Raw genomic sequence first — 21800 nt, forward strand, 5'->3', positions numbered from 1 at the left:
CAGGACACAGGGAATGGCTTCCCACTGCCAGAGGGCAGGGCTAGATGGGATATTGGGAAGGAATTGTTCCCTGGGAGGGTGGGGAGGCCCTGGCACAGGGTGCCCAGAGAAGCTGTGGCTGCCCCTGGATCCCTGCAAGTGTCCAAAGCCAGGTTGGACAGGGCTTGGAGCAGCCTGGGATAGTGGAAGGTGTCCCTGCCATGGCAGGGGTGGCACTGGATGGGCTTTGAGATCCTTTCCAACCCAACCCATTCCAGGATTTTTGATCCTATTTCCATTTCCACAAGTTCTGATGGCAGAGTCTTGGCAAGGAGGGAATGAAGCCTCCAGGAACGGCCTATCCATGGGTTTGCCATGAGGAGAAGCAGCTCCTGCCTGATCTCCTGTCCTCTCCTCCCTGTCCCTGCCACTGCCTGGGCACAGAGCTCAAGGGCCAGGGCACAAAGTGTCTGCACCAGTCCCACATGAGTTCCCAAAGTTCCAGCTGTCCAGCAGAAACCTCTCCTGCCATGCAGGAACATCTCCAAGTGATTCCCACCCATGGAATGAGCTGGGGATGCACAGGAGGTTTGAGGAACCATGAACTCCAGGGAGTGCCCCAAACCCAGCAGGGCTCCAAGGGCAGAACTGGTGGTGGAAAGACATTCCTGGGTAATAATCAGGATTATTAGAAAAGGATTTTTAGGGAAGAGAAAGCTCAGGATGATTTGGGCACCCCTTAAAACCAAGTTTAAACTGGAGTTTGGCTGAGCAAAGACATTCCTGGATAATAATCAGGATTATTAGAAAAGGATTTTTAGGGAAGAGAAAGCTCAGGATGATTTGGGCACCCCTTAAAACCAAGCTTAAACTGGAGTTTGGCTGAGCACTGGTTAAGGCTGGAGCAGCCTCACATCAGCTCTGCTGCATAAAAGTAATTGATGGATTTCTCCACTCCTGAACTTCCCATGCGCTGTCACATTTTGATTTGATACCCAAATAAAAATCTATTGGGCAGCAATGAAGTGCAATAGCTCCGGAATGGATGCAAACAATTCCAGCAGCTGAGAATGAAGTGCAGGGGCTCAGCTGTGGGTGGGAATCCTTGGGTTTGCTTATTCCAGGGGGGAATGAATCCTTCACTCCCACTAAATAAATAAAGAGTTGCAGGGAATAACTCGGGGGATGTCCAAATATGTGTGAGTGGGGCCATGACAGCATGGAGCTGTAAAGCAGAGCAGGGAGGTTTCCCATTTCCCTGTCCCTCAGAAATAGGGAAGAAATAGGGAAAGAGGGAAAATGGACTTTAAAAAGCTGAGTGTGGGGTTTTGCTCCTCAAAAGGGAAGAGTGGGAGTCAGGGAAGGCTGGGATGGGAATGCTGCAGGAGGTGGAATGGGACAGGGATGGGCTTGGGACACCTAAAAGCCAAGAGCAGCCATGGGGCTGCAGCCCTATAAACACACCCAGGCACATTCCCTGGAGTTCAGTGTGGATACCAAGGAGCAAAGTGGGATGGCAGAGCCCACCATGGATGCTCCAGCTCCTGGTGGGGCTCAGGGCACCTAATCCCAAACCAAAAGTGCAGCTTAATTCTCCCAATGGAACAGCACAGGGAAGAAATCCCTGCCCAGGCAGGTGGATAATGCAGTTTGTAGGATACTGAATTCCCTGTTTTCCCCAGGGATTAAAGGAATCATTTCACTCTGGAAGGTCCCTGCTTGCGGTGCTGGACTTGAATCTTGTGTTTTGGGGCAGCTGCTGAAATCCTAAACCAGACTGAGCTGGGCAGAGAGCAAGGAAAGAGCCCAAAATTCCCAGTCCAAAGGGTTTTTAAAGGAGTTCAAAGCTCCCACAATTTCTGAGGCACGAAGCCCAGATGCCAGAGCTCCTGGCTGCCAAATGCAAGAGGGATAGAAATTGGATAATCTGCACCAGATGCTTGGATTTTTTTCCAAGCTCATTCACTTCAGCTGAAATCCTGGCGGGCTGGAAGCTGTCCAGCTCCTGCTGCTGCTGCTCAGGGAGCAGCTGGAAGCTTTCCCAGCAGGATGCAGGAGGAGGGAAGACCTTCCCTCTTTTCTGAGTGCTGTTGGGAAACAAATTGTTGCTGACAAGGAGTGACTTCAGATGTTTGGGGAAACAAACCACCCCAGACACGTGTGGGGATTCCTGCAGGGAATTATCTATCCCCTTGGAAAGGCTTCCTGGCTGCTCCAGCTCTGTCTCCAGTGTGGTCAAGGTGGACTTTGGATCTGTTTACAAAGCTTTCAAAAGAAAGGAATAAACCCCTCAACTTGTCTGGTTTTTTTTGGATGGAGGGAAAGCTGCTGTTTTCCTGCTGTGTTTGAATCTCTTTCCAAGAGAAATCCGATGGATGCAGCACTTGGGGTTGGAGTTTTATTGTCAGACAAGTGGCTGCTGCTGATTAATTCAGATTGGAACAGGTCCAGGCTGTCCCTCTCTGAGGGAGAGAAAATCCCCCTGGAAAAGGGCTTTCCTTCATGTTATCATAACCCAATATGTTCCCCGTAAAAAAACCCCAAATTATTCCATAATTCCATGATTTGGTCTCCTCCATTAGAGCTGCTCATTAATTTGGGAATCTATTTTTTTAGGAACAAATCCTTGAGATGAGAGCACATGGTCGGGATGCAGCAGGATGGATCCATGGGGAATGTGGGATTTCTCCATCATGGAAACCCCTGTAAGAACATGGATATTTACCCCCAGAATGATCTGCAACCCTCATTTCCCCTCCTCGGTGTATCCATAGCAGTGTGTGGAGGAGTGGCAGAGTGAAGCTCTTTTCCCATTTCCCAGCAGAGCCATGGCCTGAGAGCCCCTGGACTGTGGGAATGTGCAGCTCCTGGCTGGGGCTGGCAGTGGGGCCCAGGAGAAGCAGATGTCAAAATTCAGACCCCAAAATGTAAATTCTAGACCCCAAAATAATCACCTGCAAGTCACAAATTGTGGGGGGAATCCCTAAAGGTACCAGATAACAGAGACCTCTCAGCATCAGCACAGCTGATCCCTGGGGCTCTGATCCCAAAACTGGAGCAGCTTGGGAGGCTCCATCCTTGGAGAAGGCCAAGCCCGAAGTGGCTAAAGCCCTGCCCTAAGTGGATAAAGACAAGCCCAAAGTGGCTAAAGCCCTGCCCAAAGTGGATAAAGCCTAGCCCAAAGTGGCTAAAGGCCAGCCCAAAGTGGCTAAAGCCCTGCCCAAAGCAGCTAAAGCCCAGCCCAAAGTGGCTAAAGCCCAGCCCAAAGTGGCTAAAGCCCTGCCCAAACTGGATAAAGCCCAGCCCAAAGTGGATAAAGCCCTGCCCAAAGTGGCTAAAACCCTGCCCAAAGTGGCTAAAGCCCAGCCCAAAGCGGCTAAAACCCTGCCCAAAGTGGCTAAAGCCCTGCCCAAAGTGGATAAAGCCAAGCCCAAAGTGGCTAAAGCCCAGCCCAAAGCGGCTAAAACCCTGCCCAAAGTGGCTAAAGCCCAGCCCAAAGTGGATAAAGCCAAGCCCAAACCATCCTGATATTGTGGCTTGCTGGGCTTTGAGCACAAGACAGGATTAGGGACCTCCTGAGATCCCTTCCAGGCTGATTTCCCCTCTTATCCCATGGATATCCCTCTTCCCAAGGCTTCTTGGTCCTCTCCAAGCCTCCAGAAATGGAAATAGAATCCAGGAGCCTCCCTCCTCCTTCTCCAGGTGCTGTTAGAGACAGGAATGAGCAGCTCAGACCTGCCTGGGACACTCGGAGCTGAACTGGGTCAGGTTCAGAGCATGTGAGAATCACAATTTTCAGGAACACTTCCCTGCTTTTCCCTTTTCCAGCCCCATTCCCACAGCTTTGCCTCTCTTGCCTGAGCATTCCAGCTCTGCAAAGGCCGAGGGAAGGCAGCAAACACTGCCCTGTTTCCCTCAGGAATTTTCTCTGCCCTAGGAGTACCAGATGAATTTTTCCTGGTTTAGCTGCCTACTGAAGGATTTCTCTGCCCTCCTCATGTTCCCTGCTGGTTGTTTCCCTTCTCCTGCCTGTGCCTTGCTTTTTACACCTGGAAATGCTCCTGTTATTTCTGGGGGATTTTTTTTTTCCCCAAGCTGACCCAGTTTCCATCCTCTTTTCATGGCACAGCTTCCCTGCACTGGGATGGTTTGACTTCATAAACTCAGTAAAGTTCCCTTGTGCTACTCCCACAAACCCTCTGGAATTATTTTCTCCTTATAGTATTTTTTTCCCAAAAAACTCCCTTATCCAGCTCAGCTTAAGACCCCTGCCCCATTCCCTGGCCCTCACCTCTGGAGCATTTCTCACCTCCGAGCTCCCTCTCCCAAATTCCCATGGTTTGCCACTGATTTTTAGGGAGTGCCACACTTGCCCCATAGGATTGACTCCAATTTCTAAGGATACAAGGTGCAACTTTTTCCAGAGGCTTCGGAAGAGAGCACAGCAAATTACCACCAGCAACAGCTGAAATGCAAATAAGGGCTAATGAAATGCAAATATTTGGCCAATTCAGCAACGAGAAAAGCAAACTGCTCCTCCCAAAATATCCCAGCAAACACAAACTGCTGACGGAAATGTTTGGGAATAGTGCATGGAAAGCTGAGCCTGAGGGCTTGGCAAACACTGGCTTAAAGCACTTAAGCAAAAGCCAGGGTCAGGTGTAGCTCTGGGTGTAGGTTTTACCCTGGGTGAGGTTTAGCCCTGGCTGCAGGTTTAACCCTTCCACTCCTGTCTTCAGGCCCATCATTTCCTCCCCAGTTACACCCATCCTGATCCTTTCCAGGAAAATCCTGCCTACCTCTCTTCTTTCTTCACTCTCCAGGAAGAAATTCCCCTTCTAATCCTTAATGTTGAATTTATGGAAAAAATTAGGGAGGCAGAAGGAGGAGATTATCCAGAACTTCAAGTTGGGCAGAACTTCCTGAGCACACTGGAATTGGACTGGCATTTTCCCAGGAAAGGTTTCCCAGCTAGTTTGGTCATAATGGAATTCCAGGTGCCAAAATTCCTGTTTTTATTAAATGGCAGCATCTCTGAAGCCACCCAGGTGCTGCACAGCCAGGGTGCCTTCCCATCATCCTGGTTATTCCAGCATTCCATGCTGCAGCCCTTCCATGTCACCTCATTTCAGCCATCCCCACTTCCAATTGCACCAGGATCAGTTCTGAGGCTTCTCTTCCTTCCCTTGATTTCCAGCCCAGGAATGTCACTGGGAAAGTGTTGTTGGAAGTGACATTCCCATTCATGGTGGCCACATGGATCACCACAGCTGCCAGCAGATCTCTGGGAGATGGAGAAGGACTTCAGGGAAAGGACTGACAGGGATGGCTTTGGCAGGTTCAGAGCTCACTCCCATGGCAAAGATTCCCAATCTGAGGGAGAAGTGTCCCAGCCTTTGGCCCCATCCCTGCCAGAGCTGGGGCTGAGGTCACCCAGGGTGGAATGATCCAGGGAAACTCCTTGGTGACAATGTCTGTGACCCTCAGCAAGGCTGGACACTCTGGGATGCTGGGATATGTCCAGAGGCACTGACAGCCCTAGGACCTTGTCACTGCCCAGTCCTTTGGGAAGATCTTTGTGTCTTCTCCTTGTTTTTCCATTTTCCCTTTTGCTCTTGATGCTAATCCCAAAGCCTCCAGCCTGGGAGGGATTTAAATGAGGGGAGAATGCTGGAATATTTAGAAACCAGATAAAAAACCTCGGGATGAGACTGGAAATCAGCTCACATCTTGTCTGACCCAGAAGCTTTCCAAGACTCCAGAGGCCATGGGAGCTCTTGGACTTCAGAATTCCTGCAGCCATCCAAGAAATCCCCAATGAAAACCACACTCCAGTGGAAAGGCAGTTTGGAAAGGCAGTTTTCCAGTGACAAGATGCAAATTAAAGATGGGAAAAGTGTTTCCAGAGGAGCTCTCTCATCTCGAGGTGGGAAGAACAGGCTCTGATTCCCGTGGGATCCTGCAGAGCCCACTCAGCTCTGGGAAAGGACATGTTGGGAAACAAACCCCTGCTGTTTGGAGGGGCTGGATGGGGAGGAGCCATGGAAAGTGAGAGCTCTTAGCACAGGCTTCTCTCCACCCTGCCTGGAATTCTCTCCTGAATTGCAGAGTGTTGGAGCAGCTCTGTGTGCTGGTGGAGCTCATCCTGGAGTGCCAATGCCGCTCCATCCAGACACAGGGGGAGAGCCATGGGGAGAGCAAAGTGACCTCTCCTCAGCCAAGAGGCACAAGTGGATGATCCTGTGGGCACATGTCTGACTCAGGGATGCTCCAGGGCACATTCTTGCCACAGGCAGATCCCTGCTCAAGCCATAGCTCCCACTTTTTTCGAGATTCAGGGATACAGAACAGCAGCATTTTCCTGTCTCACACCTTTCAGGCACTCATTAATGAGGCTGTGATTCCTTTTGAAGATGAAAAAGCCTGGATACACAGAGGCTTGGTGTCTCCATTTTCCTAGGAATTTTTGGAATGTGTGTTTCAGCTGGGGGTGTTCAGCCTGGAGGAGAATCTTCATTCCATGGAGATCTCAGAGCCCCTTCCAGAGCCTAAAGGGGCTGCAGGAGAGCTGGAGAGGGACTTGGGACAAGGGATGGAGGGACAGGACACAGGGAATGGCTTCCCACTGCCAGGGGACAGGGCTAGATGGGATATTGGGAAGGAATTGTTCCCTGGGAGGATGGGCAGGCCCTGGCACAGGGTGCCCAGAGAAGCTGTGGCTGCCCCTGGATCCCTGGCAGTGTCCAAGGCCAGGATGGACAGGGCTTGGAGCAGCCTGGGATAGTGGAAGATGTCCCTGCTCATGGCAGGTCTGGGACAGGTTGAGCTTTAAGGTCTCTTGCAACCCAAACCATTCCATGATTCCATGATTTCCACCTGTGCAGGAATCTGAAGGATGTGTCACACAAAGGACAGAATCAGCACAGCCCACAGCAGAGAAGTTATTTGGGATTTCTTCCATCCTGCAGATTCCCAAGGAGCAGCTTGTGCAGGCTCTTCCCAAAAATAATCCCCAGCTTTCTGTGGGTGGCAGTGAAGCAACAATTTTCACTTCTCTCCCTCTTTCTTCCCCAGAGAGAATGTTTTTTGGGAACACATTTGATTCTCAGCTGTCTCAAACTGTCTCGAAATCCCACATTTCCCCATGTGAGCTGCATCCGGCTTTTATCTCACTTTGCAGGGCCTTCATTTGAATCCTATTCATTTATATGATTCCTTGACAGAGCAGTAATGGAGTGGGATAAAATGTAAGGCTGGAAATGTCTTCTGGAATAACGGAATCAGATCTTTTACATGCCATAGAATTTTACCTGGTTTTATTTTCCTTTTGAAACCATGGAGAATGGACTGAAACACTTTTTTTTTTTTTTTTGGAGAGGGGGGTGTCTCTTGGCATTGGGATGAGTCAGTGGGAAAATCCACAAAAGTTTTTGGTATTATTATGCAAACTCAGCACATTTCCCTGTGGCTGCCCCTGGATCCCTGGAAGTGTCCAAGAGCAGGTTGGATGAGGCTTGGAGCAATTTGGGATAGTGGAAGGTTCCACCATGGAAGGGGATTGCACTGGATGGGCTTTAAGGTCCTTTCCACCCAAAACATTCCATGATTCCATGAACATTCCTTTCATCCTTCCCTGAAGCCCTTTCATTTCTCTCATTACCTCAGCAGTTTTAGCTTGTCCTGTTCTCATTTCAGTGAGTCCTTTCTTCCCACTGGGAAGGTAAATCCATGTGTGTCATCAAGATCAGGACAGTCCAGCCCAGAGCTGATTCCAACTGCTCATCCATGCCCCAGGAATACAAAGTCACTCCATGTGAACCACAGCTCTCCTGGAACAACACCCTGGAATTTTTACCTGGGCAGTAGTGACAGGAGAAGGGGGAATGGCTTCCCACTGCCAGAGGGCAGGGAGAGATGGGATATTGGGAAGGAATTGTTCCCTGGGAGGATGGGCAGGCCCTGGCACAGGGTGTTCAGAGAAGCTGTGGCTGCCCCTGGATCCCTGGCAGTGTCCAAGGCCAGGTTGGACAGGGCTTGGAGCAGCCTGGGATAGTGGAAGGTGTCCCTGCCATGGCAGGGGTGGGAATGGATGGGCTTTAATGTCCTAAAATAAAGGATGCAGCAGGATTTCCAGGTCACCTGTGGGCCAGCCCCCTTCTCACCAGGATCAGGACAATGCTGGCTCTCCAGGAAATCCTGAGGCAGGATGGCACAGCTTCCCAGAGGGATTTGCTCCTCATGTCCTCTGAAGGCTGCGAGTGACAGCTCTGTCCCAATAACAGAGCCAGGAGGTGACAAGTTCCAAACTGGGATTTAAAGACTCCATGATAATTCATCCTGGGAAACTGTGTCGAGCCAAGCCACATGGAAACCTCCCTCAGATTTATGGGATTGATTGGTCCCTCTCTCCCCAGCCCCAGAATTATCCCATTAGGAAGGAACCATGTTTGGAATTAATTACTCCTCCCAAACTCACACCTTTTCTAAACACTTTCCTCAATGTATCCCAAAGCTCCCCAAATCCAGCAGTTCCTCGAGTTCCCCCTCACAGGCTTTGGCAGCACAGCATTCCTGGGAACACTAATTCCCTGTGGGAACGACATGCAATTTCCCTGTGCTATTCCCTATTGTTAAACATAACGATCATTAACGACTCTGGGATTCCAAACTTTGCATCTCATTTCAGGATGTGGCTCCTGAACCTTTAGGGCTTCCCTGTGTTTTCCTGGGAATGTTTTAGTGGATGATTTTTGCTGTAATGGATACAGATATGCAGAGACATCAGCACTTCACACACCACTCTTCCAGTCCCAAGTCATTCCCTACTTTCCTGCCTCCTAAAAACTCCATGATTTTCTCGAGTCATTTCCTGCTTTTCTGCCTCCTAACAACTCCATGATTTTCTCGCTGTTAAGATCCCTGGATTATGACACTGATTTAGGATGTGTTACACTGGTGATAATAACCAGCAGCTCTGTGCATCATTAGGGATTGAAATATTCCACAAAAAGAGAGAACACACAATTTCCCAGCAAAGTGTGGAGCAATGATGATGCTAAAATGGGAATTTCAGGCTTGGCTGCTATGTCATTTGCTCTGTCCTTGGCAGATTTAGTTGGGATCATGGCCCACATTGCACTGGATACATCCACGGGCAGCTGCTCCATGCCTGCTCCACAGGGAATCTTTGGGCAGTTTGGGACTGGGAGAGAGGCAGCTGGGGATGGAGCACGAGGGATAATGACATTGTTGTTTATCCCATCTAAACCTATCTCTGCCCACCTGAGTTATCCCAGGGGCCATTCCTGAGGAGCCTAGGGGGTTTTCCAAAGGGTATCTTTGCTTCCCAAAAAATTCTTGTTTTTCCTTCTCGCACACCCAGCCTCACTTTGGAATGAAAGAGAACCTTGAAGAAGTCGCTGGTTCTCTGCAAGAGGAGAGGCTGGTTGGTGATTCCCAAGGGATGCTTGTCCCCCTGAGATCCCAAATTGTGACACTCTCACATAGTCCCATGGCTCATCCAAAGGGATCTCATCGGTGTAGGGGGGTTTGGGTCCTCTTATGAAACCCCATGACCCAAAGACACCCCTCAGTGCTGCTCCTGGGCCCCACTGCCAGCCCCAGCCAGGAGCTGCACATTCCCACAGTCCAGGGGCTCTCAGGCCATGGCTCTGCTGGGAAATGGGAAAAGAGCCTCACTCTGCCACTCCTCCACACACTGCTATGGATACACTGAGGAGGGGGAAATGAGGGTTGCAGATCATTCTGGGGGTAAATATCCATGTTCTTACAGGGGTTTCCATGATGGATAAATCCCACATTCCCCATGGATCCATCCTGCTGCATCCCGACCATGTGCTTTCATCTCAAGGATTTGTTCCTTAGAAAAAAAAAACTCCCAAATTCATGAGCAGCTCTAATGGAGGAGACCAAATCATGGAAAAATCCTGAAATGGTTTGGCTGAGAAGGGACATTAAAGCCCATCCCATTCCATCCCACCCCTGCCATGGCAGGGACACCTTCCACTATCCCAGGCTGTTCTAAGCCCTGTCCAGCCTGGCCTTAGACACTGCCAGGGATCCAGGGGCAGCCACAGCTTCTCTGGGCACCCTGTGCCAGGGCCTCTGCACCCTCCCAGGGAAAAATATCCCAGAAAATCTAGGAAAAGCTTCTCCTTGCAGGAGGACCCCATCAGGCCCAGGGATCACTCATTCCTGACATTAATTAGCCTCAGGACATGAGTGATATTCTCACATTAGGAGGAATTTTACGAGGGAAAGGCGACTTCTGACATATTTCTGGAGTGAATCAATCACTTTAATTAAAGCAGGCAATATCTCTGGAAAAAATCCCAAAGGCATTTTCAAGATTAAACTCCTTTGTCCAACATGGATCCCAAAAAGCTTCATTTGTTCCCCATTTCCTAGTTGGAAACTCCTCTTTCCTTTTGCTCTTTGGCCTCCCTCACACCCTCCCTCTCATTCCTGGGATATCAGTGTTTATATCAATAATTTCCATCCTTTTGTTCCAATCCTGTGCATCTTTATATTCCCTTTGTTCTGGGAGAGCCATCAGGAGCTCACTTGGGATGCATCCATCTGCTCCGAGGTTTTTTCCGTCGCTCTCATCTCCATGGTAACTTGGGAAATCGCTTCCTCTGCGAGTGAAGAGCTGGACCAAAGATCCATGAGCATCACTGGAAGGTTCACCAGACGTGGGATCACGGATTCATTTTGGGTGGAAAAGAATTCCAAGATCATCAATCCAACCTTTTACCGAATATTCCCATATCCACCCAACCAGGCAGTGAAGTGCCATGTCTGCTCCTTTCCCATACAATTCCAGGGATGGGAATTCCACCCCAGCCTGTTCCAGGGCTTAATCACTCTTTCAGTGAGGAATTTTTCCCTGATATTCAACCTGAACCTGCCCCAGGCCATTTCCCTGAGAAATTGGGAAAATCCTTGTTGCTCCATCAACAAATCTGTGGGACCAAGGATCTCCTTCAGGAGAGGGTCGGGAGAAGAAATGTTTTCCTGGGATTTGTAGCAGGATGCCTGGAGCCAGAACAAGATCTCATTGGAGCAGGGCTTTAGTGGGAACTTGCTCCTGGAGGAAACCTGGAAAAGATGGGGAGAGGGCAGAGGAGGAGGAACATTGTGAGGATTTCACTCAAGTTACCCATGAGGAGACTTTTATTTTGGGGATTGAAGAGGAGGAGATGGTGAAAAAAAAGGGGATAAAAAAGAAACCCACGGGCTGATCTGCCCAGCCTGGATGAGTCACTTTGTGCACAGCTTTTCTGCAAAATTCCTGCAGCTTCCAGGGGTTCCTCCATGGGCTTTGGGAAGGATGTGGGATTCCCAGTGCCCAAAGGGATCAAGGCACAAGCCAAGTGAACTTCAGGCTGTCACCCTGATCTTCCTGGGAGGTGGAATTGCTGTCCCAGAGGAAGGGGAGGGAGTGTTGTGCAGATGGAATTTCTGGAGCCACAGGGAAAGGATCCCCACAGGAAAAGGATCCCCACAGGAAAAGGATCCCCACAGGTAAAGGATCCCCATAGGGAAAGGATCCCCATAGGGAGAGGATCCCCACAGGAAAAGGATCCCCATAGGGAGAAGATTCCCATAAGGAAAGGATCCCCATATTTCCAGTCTCAGACTTCATCCTCCACCATCCAGCTGGAGGATGTGCCCTGCTCCAGGAGGTGCTAGAAGGATGCAAAAAGGGTTGCTGAGAAGGGAGAGACACTCCCTGAGCTGCCCTGAACTTCCTGCCCAACCCTCGCCTCCAAAACCTCATTCCAATGCTTCCAAAGGCTGATTCCTGCCTGCTCTGCCCTTGCCTCCCTTTGCCAGCCAGCACAGAGCCCTGGTGCCCAGGCAGCCTCCTTTAGGGGTGGGGACATCAAACTGGGGAGAAGAGAGTCCCCTTTTCAGGAAGAAGATCCCCAAAGTGTTTCCAAGAAGGAAATAACCAGACCATCAATGATCCTGACATGTCCTTGACTCCATCAGGGAGCTCTTTTCTAATGGCAGGGATTTTTTGGTCCCTCATTTTTCCAGTTTCTTTGCCCTTTGCTGGGGGTAAGGGATTTGCTGGCCTGGCTTCCAGCTCCATTTGTGGTGCCCAGTCCAATCCAGGGAATCTGGGTCAGGACACCTGGATCTGTTCTTTTCCACATCCATGTCTCCCTCTGAGCTTCAATGGAGGCTCCCACAGAGTCAGCACTTCCAGCGCAGTGCAATTAATTCCAATTAAAATGATTGCCTACATTTGATCTCATGAATCCCGGCCCAAACGCTCTGATTTTTTCTCCACTGGGATAATGGAGAGTGGGACATGCTGGGAGACTCCACATTAAAGCTTCCTGTTGTCTCTTTTCGCTTTGCCTGTGGATTGTAGTGCTGGAGAAAAGGACTCTTTTATCTGCCTAAGGATTGATGAACACATCTCTCAATAGCTCTGCACTGAAAGGACTGGAGCACAAATTCATTTTAAATTGATAAGTGCTGAAAATACACCTAAAGATGAAGCTGGGAAGAGAGAAATGTAGGAACAGGGAGGGAAAATGCCAAGAATTTGAGGCTGTTCCATGGGAATGGGGGTGTTTGCAGGAGAACAACAAAGAAACAGCTTGGGAAGCTTTAAATGTAAAGGTGAGAGTTTGTGGGCAGATGGAAAAGAAAATGATAAGGTCAGTTTGGGGTTCAGGTGAGAGGTAAAAACAGCTGGGAGACAGCAGGGATCTGGCCATGATCCAGCTGGGAAACCCTGCTTGGGACTGGGCAGAAGGATGTGGGCAAGGAGGACTGCTGAAGGAGCAGATTGATAAAGAAATGAAAAAGTTTTTCAGGGGTCATTTCCACAGCCTGGCCTTGCCAGGATGGGTGTCCAGAGGATTGTGTTCCCAAATCCCAGTGTACAGGGAGAGAATTCCCTCTCAGCTGATGCCAGCCCTCCACCAGCCGGTGTCCCCCACCCTGGGCAGGGATTGGGGTCACTCTGGGGACAGTGCTGCCTGTGGGCACAGCAGGAAAAGCCCCCGAATCCCAGGCCTGGAAGCAGGGAGGTTGGACACTGGGAGCACAAGGCTCCAGCTCCATCTGCTCCCCACCTGCCTCTGGACTGGGGCAGGGAGCACTGGGAATGAGGAAGAGCAATGATTTCCTGGGAAATGCAATAAGGCTCTTGCGAAGGAATCTAAGCCCAGCAGGAGGAACTGAGTTGTGTGTTGGCAAAGATTGAATTTGCTGTGGACTCTGTCACAGATTTTTGTAAATAGGAGTTTCTCCCTGGGAAAAGTCTGGATCTCCCAGCTCCCAAGGGATGCCAACAAGCCTGTGCTGATCCCAGTCCCACCTCACCACTGGAATGGCAGAACCAGCTGCCCTCCTGCCTCCAGGAACTTTGGGAGGAACATCCCCCACTTCACCAGGGAGCCAAAACACTTCTGCTTTAAGGGTCCAGAACTCATTTCATGTTTAATTCCCATCTCCATGATTCCACCGAGTGAAATGGAAATGAATTTTCTTTTCATTCCCCACACTGAAAAAAAAAATTGGATCAAGCAGACTATTGTGTTTTGATAAAAGAAAATGTTGAATTCCAGTTTTAGGGGGTTTTAAACTTTTTTGAGAGAATTGAAAAGAAAATAAATGATGCAAAAAAAGTATTTTGAAAAAAGAAACCCAAATATTCCCCTCTGAGAAGACATAAGTATTTTGATTTTCTTCAGTTTTAATTCACATGAAGAATCAGATTATCCAACTAATGGGTTTGGCTTAAGAATTAGTTTTTAGTTGCATGAAGAAAGAGGAATGATGGATCAGGGAGCTTGGAGCACCTGCCTTAGGTAAACACTCTTGGAAAGCTTTGCTTTGTCAACAGCACAAAATGAGTTTGAGGGGTTGGGTGATGGTTCTTAATAGAAACACATCTGGGGGATAATATCCAATGTGGAAAAGTTATTAAGGGATAACATGGAAATAGATCAAATAGATATAAACCAGCCCTGAGCGGAGCAAGGCTGGAAATTAGAAGATTTCGAACAATCCAAGGAGTGAAATTCTCCCATGCTGTCCCAAACCCATTTGTCTCTGTGGAGATGAAGAGAAGGAGACAGGAAGGAGGGAACATAAATTACTCGAAGATGGAGCTATTGATGAAAGGAGTTGTCTGATAGAGTGGGAATAATTCTGGGGCTGGAAGTGAAAGGCCTTGGCCAGGTGATTTACTGCTATTTCAGGATGCAGATTTGATCATTGCATTCCAAGTGCATTCCTGTGTTATATTTATGGCACATTAATGCTAAATTCTGGGTTTCTGCTGGATGCTTGTGAAGTTTAGGACATGTCATTCACCCCTTGGTTCACAACTTCACTTCTGATTAGGCCCTGCTTAGGCCTTGTTTAGGCCCTGCTTAGGCCTTGTTTAGGCCATGGTTTAGGCCTTGTTTAGGCCATGGTTTAGGCCCCGTTTTAGCCTTCATGTCACAAAGCCCAGCTCAGAGCAGGCCACAGCTGTGGTGGGGAAGTCTTTGGGATGAGAGGTGGTTGGACCTGGTTTGCTCACCTGGGTTTGCAGAAATCCTTAGCTCTTGGATTGGCATTTCCCTGGCAGAGGCCAGGAACTCCAGTTGGGATTTTTGTTGTAATTCCCTAGCGTGAAATGGTCCATTGCTTAAAATCACTTCTGAGGAGTTATCTAAAGGAATTCCCTGCTTTTTCAGGAATCCACAAGGCTGCTGATGTCATGGAAAGCTGTGAAGTTTACCAGGGGTGGATTTGCTCTCTTCATGCAGGGCATTGTTGGGAGGTGCTTGGTGGGCTCTGCCTAGGGAAGAGAACTCCTACTGACCCCTGCATCCAGAACCAGCAGCAGTTAAGTTAAGGGATCAGTTCTTGGATTCAGGTCTGGCTTGAGCCCCCTCTGTGGGTTTAACCCTCCATGGCCACGGAGCACATGCAGGTCTGGCTGGGGTGGCTCTGGGGGGTGTGCTCATGGCTGGCAGGATGGGGATCACCTGTGAGGTGAGACAGCTCACCCCACACACCCCAAAGGGAAGTGGGTCTGCAGACACCCTCCTGAAATGAAACCATGACCCCAAAATGGGGTAGGAGAGGACTGACCTGGAAGAAGTCCTCCCTGGGAATGGCTCTTGAGGACATTCTGGTGGAAAACTCCACGCAGGATCCATCCACGTTCTCCTTGTCTGGTTTAGGAGTACAAATCTGCCTCCTGGCAGTGCCTCTCAGAGGTGACCTCAGGAAGGATAAACTCCAAACTCTAATGAAACCTGTGGGGATTTCTGCCTCCATCCCTGCAGTCTGCTTTATCCCAGGAGTGACCTGGAGAGGGAAAGAGAAGAAATGTTCTCCCTTCTGAGAACAGCTTAATTTTCTCCTGAGTTCCCAGAATCATCCAGGCTGGAAAAGACTTCCAAGATCATCAATCAACTTTGGACCAAATCCCACCATTCCCACTTAATCATGTCCCCAAATGCCACATTTTTAAACACTTCCAGGGATGATGACTCCACACTGCCCTGGGCAGCCTGTGCCAATGCCTGACCACTCTTTCTGCAAAGAAATTTTTCCTGAACTTCCCCTGGTGCAGGATTCCCATCCAGGCAGTCTTGGCCCTGTCCTCAAGTCTTCCCAGGAAGAAGAGTTGTGATTCTGCAGGTGGGATTCCCTGTTTGCTGTGCTTGTCAAACTCATCTAGCAGAGCTCCACGAGCACCACCTAATCCAGGAGCAGTGGATCCAAGGAGGTGCAGGTGCTATCCAGGGATTTCCCAGCACTTGTGGAGTTGCTCACATTTTCTTCCCCGTGCTGGGGTGTGAGGGGAAGCGATGAAGATGAAGGCTCATCTGATGAAGCTGAAGGCTCAGAAGGGTAAGAGGGTCCCTCTCCCTCAACCTCAGAGCTGTTCCACCACATTCTGGCTCATTCCAAGCCACTCTGGATCCCTCCTCTGCGATCCAATATGGATCCTGCTTAAAAGAAACATTTTTTTGGAGTGTAGCAAAGCAATCAAAACCAACTCCTGGCTCTCAGATTTCCACTGCTCCCGTTTTCCAGTGGGAATCCGCTCATTTTGCAGCCTATCTCAGTAATGAGCTGAGTGAATTTATAGGGAAGAAAAACTTCCCAGGTTTCTAAATTATTCTTGGAATGATATATTGTAAACCTGCCCCACCAAACCATCGGCTGGGTTGTTTTACATTTATGGCAAAGATGATTTAGACCTCAAGTGGGAAATAAAATCTGGAGATGTTAAGTTTATTATAGAAAAATCCATTAAGAAGCCATTTTTCAGGAGGAGCAGTGGGGAAGGAAAACATGGAGCAGGGATGGTTGTTCCAAGTGTCTTGGAATACTTGTTAGCATTCCCAGTTTAGCTGAGTGTGCCTGTCAAACATCTGAGGAGCTGAAATGCTGCCCCCTGAGCTGAACTTGCTCTGGAAGTCCATTAGCTGTCTGTCACTCCCAGGGGCTGCCAAGATTTATCTGGGAATTGGTTGTGTCTGTGGTTGCGAGGCTGTGCCAGACTCCAAATCAATAATTCAGGGCTGGTCAAACAGCTCTGACAGGCCGGGGTGGGCAGGCACCACGCTGATTGTTTGAACAGCTACAAAAGAAGTCTGTTCCCATTAAAAAAAACCCAAAAACCCCATGACAAAAAGGGGAAATCCCCAGATAAATTCAACTGCAAATAGGAATTTTTGGAGGAAAATCAAAACCTTTATTTTTGGGCGGTGTGTCCTGAAGTGCTGCTGTTGGAATGTGCTTCAGGCTGTCGCCTCATGGTCCTGAAGGCATCAGCCTCCCCCGTGGGGAGGAGCAGGAGGCCATCCCGGCTTTGCCAGGGTCTCCAGGCACAGGGCAGGACAGGCAGGAGCAGCTCCAGCTCTGCAATCAGCATTCCCACAGTGTTTGAGCGAGGAGCTCTGCCAGGATCATGTTTCCACGGAGCATCAGCTCACTCCATGCACACAAAAAAGGGTTTGGACAAACCCCCGAGTTCCCTTCAACACCCATTTGAAACAGAATTTTTAACGAGCCTTTTCTGCATCATCCCATCATCCCAAACTGCCATGGTTTTCCTTTTCCCAGCTCTCCCAGTCCTTCCCTTCATCTGCCTGCTGAGCCCAGAGCCATTTTCCCCTCATTGTGGATCCTTTTTGCTGAGGACATAAAACATGCAGCTCTCATTTTTCTGTTCAATACTCAGCCCTCTTACTCCTCTTTCTCAGTGGTTTTTTTTTTGGTTTTGGGGTTTTTTGTTTTGGTTTGGTTTTTGTTTTTTTTCCCCCAAGTAAAGAAAAAATCCGAGTGGAGAGGGGCTACTTTTCCTTCCTGGATCTGGAAAACAAACCAGGAGCCAGAAGCTCCCAGGTCCCATGTCTTGGCTGCCTTGAAGTGACTTGAAACTTCTCCTTTCCAAGCAGATTTTTGCAAGTGTTTCCACTGGGGATTAAAGTCACACTGGAGGTTTGGTAACACCCCTCAAAGGTGGTTTACTCCATAAATTAACTCCACTTCCCTGTGACAGAGGCAGCAAATGGCAAAATGGAAACTGTGTGGGCTCTGTAAGACCCAGCTTGGTGTTTCTGGGAGGGGTCATTACGTGATGGGTGACAATTGGTATCAGTGAGCACTTGGAACATCTCTGGCCATGCCCACCCAGCCGTGGGAAGCAGCATCCCACCGTTGCCATGGCAACAGGGATGCTCCTGGGATGTGGGAGGTGGGAGCTGGGGCTGTGCCTCAGTTCTGTGGCCCTGTGCCCCAAACTGGGTCAGAAACATCAAAAAACTCCAGTTCAACTGTCCCGCGAGGCTGGCAGTGTTTGAGTGCCCCAGGAGAGCACTTTCCTCCCTCATCCTGCTCCTGCTTGGCAGAGTTTCATCTCAGGCCTCTCCCATGACCCTCCAGATGCCCTTCCTGCTGTCCCTGGGCAGGGGCTGCTCTCCCAGCTTGCTCTCCAAGGGTTCTGCAGGAATTCTGGGCTGCAGGGATGTCTGCAAAGAGCATTGCTGTTTGTCCACATCCTTTCTTCCTAATTCATGGCAGGAACTCCTAGAAGAGTGGGGAATGTTGGCACTTGCCCTTCACCCTGTCCCCTCAGCTCGCCAAAATCCTGGATTTGGGCTCTGGGACTGGAGTGTCCCTCTCCTCTGCAGGCAGCTCTGCTTAAGAGTGGAACCAGGATTTAAGCGAGAGATCCCCTTCTGCTCAAATAAAAATGGTCTTCAGTGTCATCATCTCCAGCCCCCAACTCTCTCAGACACTGAATTCCCTAATTCCCTCCACATTTATCCTGACCTCCAACACAAAACTTCCTCTCCTCTCCTCTCCTCTCCTCTCCTCTCCTCTCCTCTCCTCTCCCTTTACCCTGCCCACCCCTTTTCCTTCCTTTTTCCCCTTTTCTCTCTTTTTCTTTTTCTTTTTCTTTTTCTTTTTCTTTTTCTTTTTCTTTTTCTTTTTCTTTTTCTTTTTCTTTTTCTTTTTCTTTTTCTTTTTCTTTTTCTTTTTCTTTTTCTTTTTCTTTTTCTTCTTTTTCTTTTCTCTCTTTTCCTTCCCCATCCATCTGTGAAGCTGTGCCAGACTTTCATTATCCAGCTGTTTGGAGACCTCTTCCAATTTCCAACCTGAATTTATCTCTGGTCACTTTACAACCACCTATCCTTGTGATAATATTGCTTTTAGCTTAAATGCCTCTTTCCCTCCTTGGAGATTTCTCCAGTGAATTTATAGGGAGCAATATCCCTCCAAGCCTGGCTAGATTTTAAAAAAGCCACCCCAAACTCATGCTGTTCCTTATCCATAACCCATTCTTTCCTCACTGCTCATCATCCAAGGAATACCTGCTGGAATTGGAGCCCTTCTTGGACATGATGGATTGGAAAAGCCATGGGAGAGGCAGATGGAGGGAGGGGCTGTCCATGCTCTGCTGGGAATTCTCTCCTGTTTCAGTCTGGGACTCATTGAAATGTTGGTTCCGTGTAGGAAATCCTCCTCCTGTGATCAGCCACTTCAAGATCCATTTCCTCCGTTTTTGTGGCTAATGAGTACTGGGAAGAGCAGTTTGTAGGGATCACCCTGGAGCAGGGAATGCTGTCTGTCTGCCCCACAGGGTTCTGTGGTCTTCTCAAAGGTATCCCAGATCTTCCAGGGGGACACTGGGGGTAAATGGGATCATTGGGTCAGAGCACCTGGAAAAATGCAGCAGAGGAGCAACTGTTTTCCAGCACATTCCCTTATTATTTCCTCCCCTCCCTTCCTCCCTTCCTGCTGCTCTGGATCTGTTCCTGGCTCACTGGATGTCAGGATTCAGGGAAGGGATGCTCAGTTTCCCCCCTGGATTGCCAGGCTTGTTCAGATGGGAAAATGCCCAGTGGGAAAATCCTCATTCCTTTGGATACCTGATAGATCATCACAGCCTCCCCAGCTGGAGATCAGAGAATCCTGGAATATCCTGAAGAGACCCAGAGGGACCATCCAGTCCAGCTCCTGCCCTGCCCAGACAGCCCAACAATCCCACCCTGTGCATCCCTGGCAGTGCTGTCCAAACCCTCCTGGAGCTCTGGCAGCCTCAGGCTGTGCCCATTCCCTGGGGAGCCTGGGCAGTGCCCAGCACCCTCTGGGGGAAGAACCTTTCCTGATCTCCAGCCTGACTGCCCTGGCCCAGCTCCAGCCATTCCCTGGGTGCTGTCCCTGTCACAGGGACTGGAATGATGTTTTCCAGTTGCAAGTCCTGACTGTGAGGTTCAGGGGTCTAACTCTTGCAGGGACAGAGGATTTTCCCATAGGAAATAACACACCTGGCTCATAACTGCCATGGTTCCTCACTTATTCTTCTTTTGCTTTTTCCCAGGTGTTTTCCCTGAGCTCATCACTCTCCATTTATCCTCCTGAATTTTCTCTCACTCATTTTGCACCATTAATCTTTATTTAGGGAGTCAGATTTGAATCCCAGCCCTGCTCTCTGAGCTGTTTGCTCCTTCCAGCTCAGGTTCAAGTTTTTAAGCACATCTCCAGTCCATCATTTTGCGCCATTCACAAAACCCCAGAGCAGATTCCAACCCTGCAGGGCTCCCTGGCCTGACAGAGCCATGTTTCTGCCTCTGTTTGTCTCCTACACCCGGAGCTTCCCTGGTTTTGTTCAGTTCCATTGTCAGGCCATGTTCCCCTCTGGCCTCTGTGTTTATAGCCAGGTTTTATGGAGTGTTCAGCCTGAGCAGGGACAGCAGAGCCCTGCCAGAGCCTGCAGCAGGCAGCTGGATAAATCACAGGGCTGGCCAACAATCCGTGTCCTCTGAGCTGGATCGGGAGGAGCCACGGGCACAGTGATGGAAAAGGAGCAGCTGCTGAGCTGTCCCAGTCTTGGGAATGCCACAGAGGTTGTCTGCTGGCACTGGGACTATCCCCAGCTTCGTGGGGAATGAGCAGACAGCCCTGAGGGTCTGTCCCACAGAAATGGCATCACAAAGCAGGATTTTGCTTTTCCCTGCAGCTCCTCTACAGAAATCTGGGCTGCTCACCATGCCAGGGTGGCTGTGGGGTGAGCAAGGATTGTGGAATCATAAAGCTGTGGCAGTGGAATCACAAAGCACTCCTATAAGCTCATCCAGTCCCACCCCTGCCATGGCAGGGACACCTTCCACTATCCCAGGTTGCTCCAAGCCCTGTCCAGCCTGGCCTTGGACACTGCCAGGGATCCAGGAGCAGCCACAGCTTCTCTGGGCACCCTGTGCCAGGGTCTCCCCATCCCCACAGTCAAGAATTTCTTAACATCCAATCCAAATCTCTTTTCTTTTGGTTTAAAACCATTCCCATTTCTCCTATCACCCTCTGACCATGTAAAAATCCCTCTTCCTCATTTTTATCAGCCCCCATTAGGTACTGGAGGGCCATAGGATCATAATTCCCAACGGTTTGGGTTGTTAGAGACCTTAAAGCTCACCTGGTTCCAACCCTGCCCTGGGCAGGGACAGCTCCTGTCACTCAGCTCAATGCCCCAAGCAACCCGGCCACAGGAGGTGTCCCTGGAGCCTTCCCTTCTCCAGGCTGAACAATCCCAACTCTCTCAGCCCAGCTGACGTGCTCTCAGCTCCATGAAACTGCTCTGGTCAGATGGACAACATGAGCAGGAGGAAACAAAAGGGTAGGAGCAGCGTAGGGAACTTTTCTGAGCAGGAGCAGCTCAGGATTTGTGCCCTCCACTGGAAATCAGGAGCCTCTGCAGTTCCCCCTGCCCTCAGCAAGGGAAGTGCCCAGATCCCTCAAAAATCTGCCAGATCTGGTGCTTCCTGGCCCCTGGAGAACACACTCTGCTGGCATGTCCCCGTGGATCTGCTAAAGGGGGGATATTTGCATGGCCCAGCTGTGGAGCTGGATTTGGCTCCCCAAAGGCTCCAGTTCCCCTCAGGACAGGAGCACTGGGGCTGCTCCAGTAAGAGCAGGGTCCCCCAGCTGTCCTGGAGTGCCAGCAGCACATGGAATTCCCAGCGGGAACAAACCCAGAAGGACTGGGCACAGCAGCCCCACAGCAGCTACAGGACAAGCCCTGCCTGTTCCCAGCCCCTGCTGCTGCTTCAGTGGGGAGCAAGGAGCTGCCTCAGCTTCCCTGTGGGGAGCAAGAGGGAATGAGGCTGGAATGGCTCCTCTCCCCTGCTGGCAGAGCTCTGCTCCCCCAGTCAAGGCTCTTTCTGGTGGCACTGGGAGGGCTCTGTGTGTCCTTGGTGGGGACAGTCCCGGGGAAAGTGCTGCATTATCCTGTGGTGGTGGGAAGGGGACAGAAGGAGGGGAAA

Source organism: Lichenostomus cassidix, chromosome 15 (assembly GCF_008360975.1).
Source record: "Lichenostomus cassidix isolate B80296 chromosome 15, HeHo_3.0, whole genome shotgun sequence".
Classification (NCBI taxonomy): Eukaryota; Metazoa; Chordata; class Aves; order Passeriformes; family Meliphagidae; genus Lichenostomus; species Lichenostomus cassidix.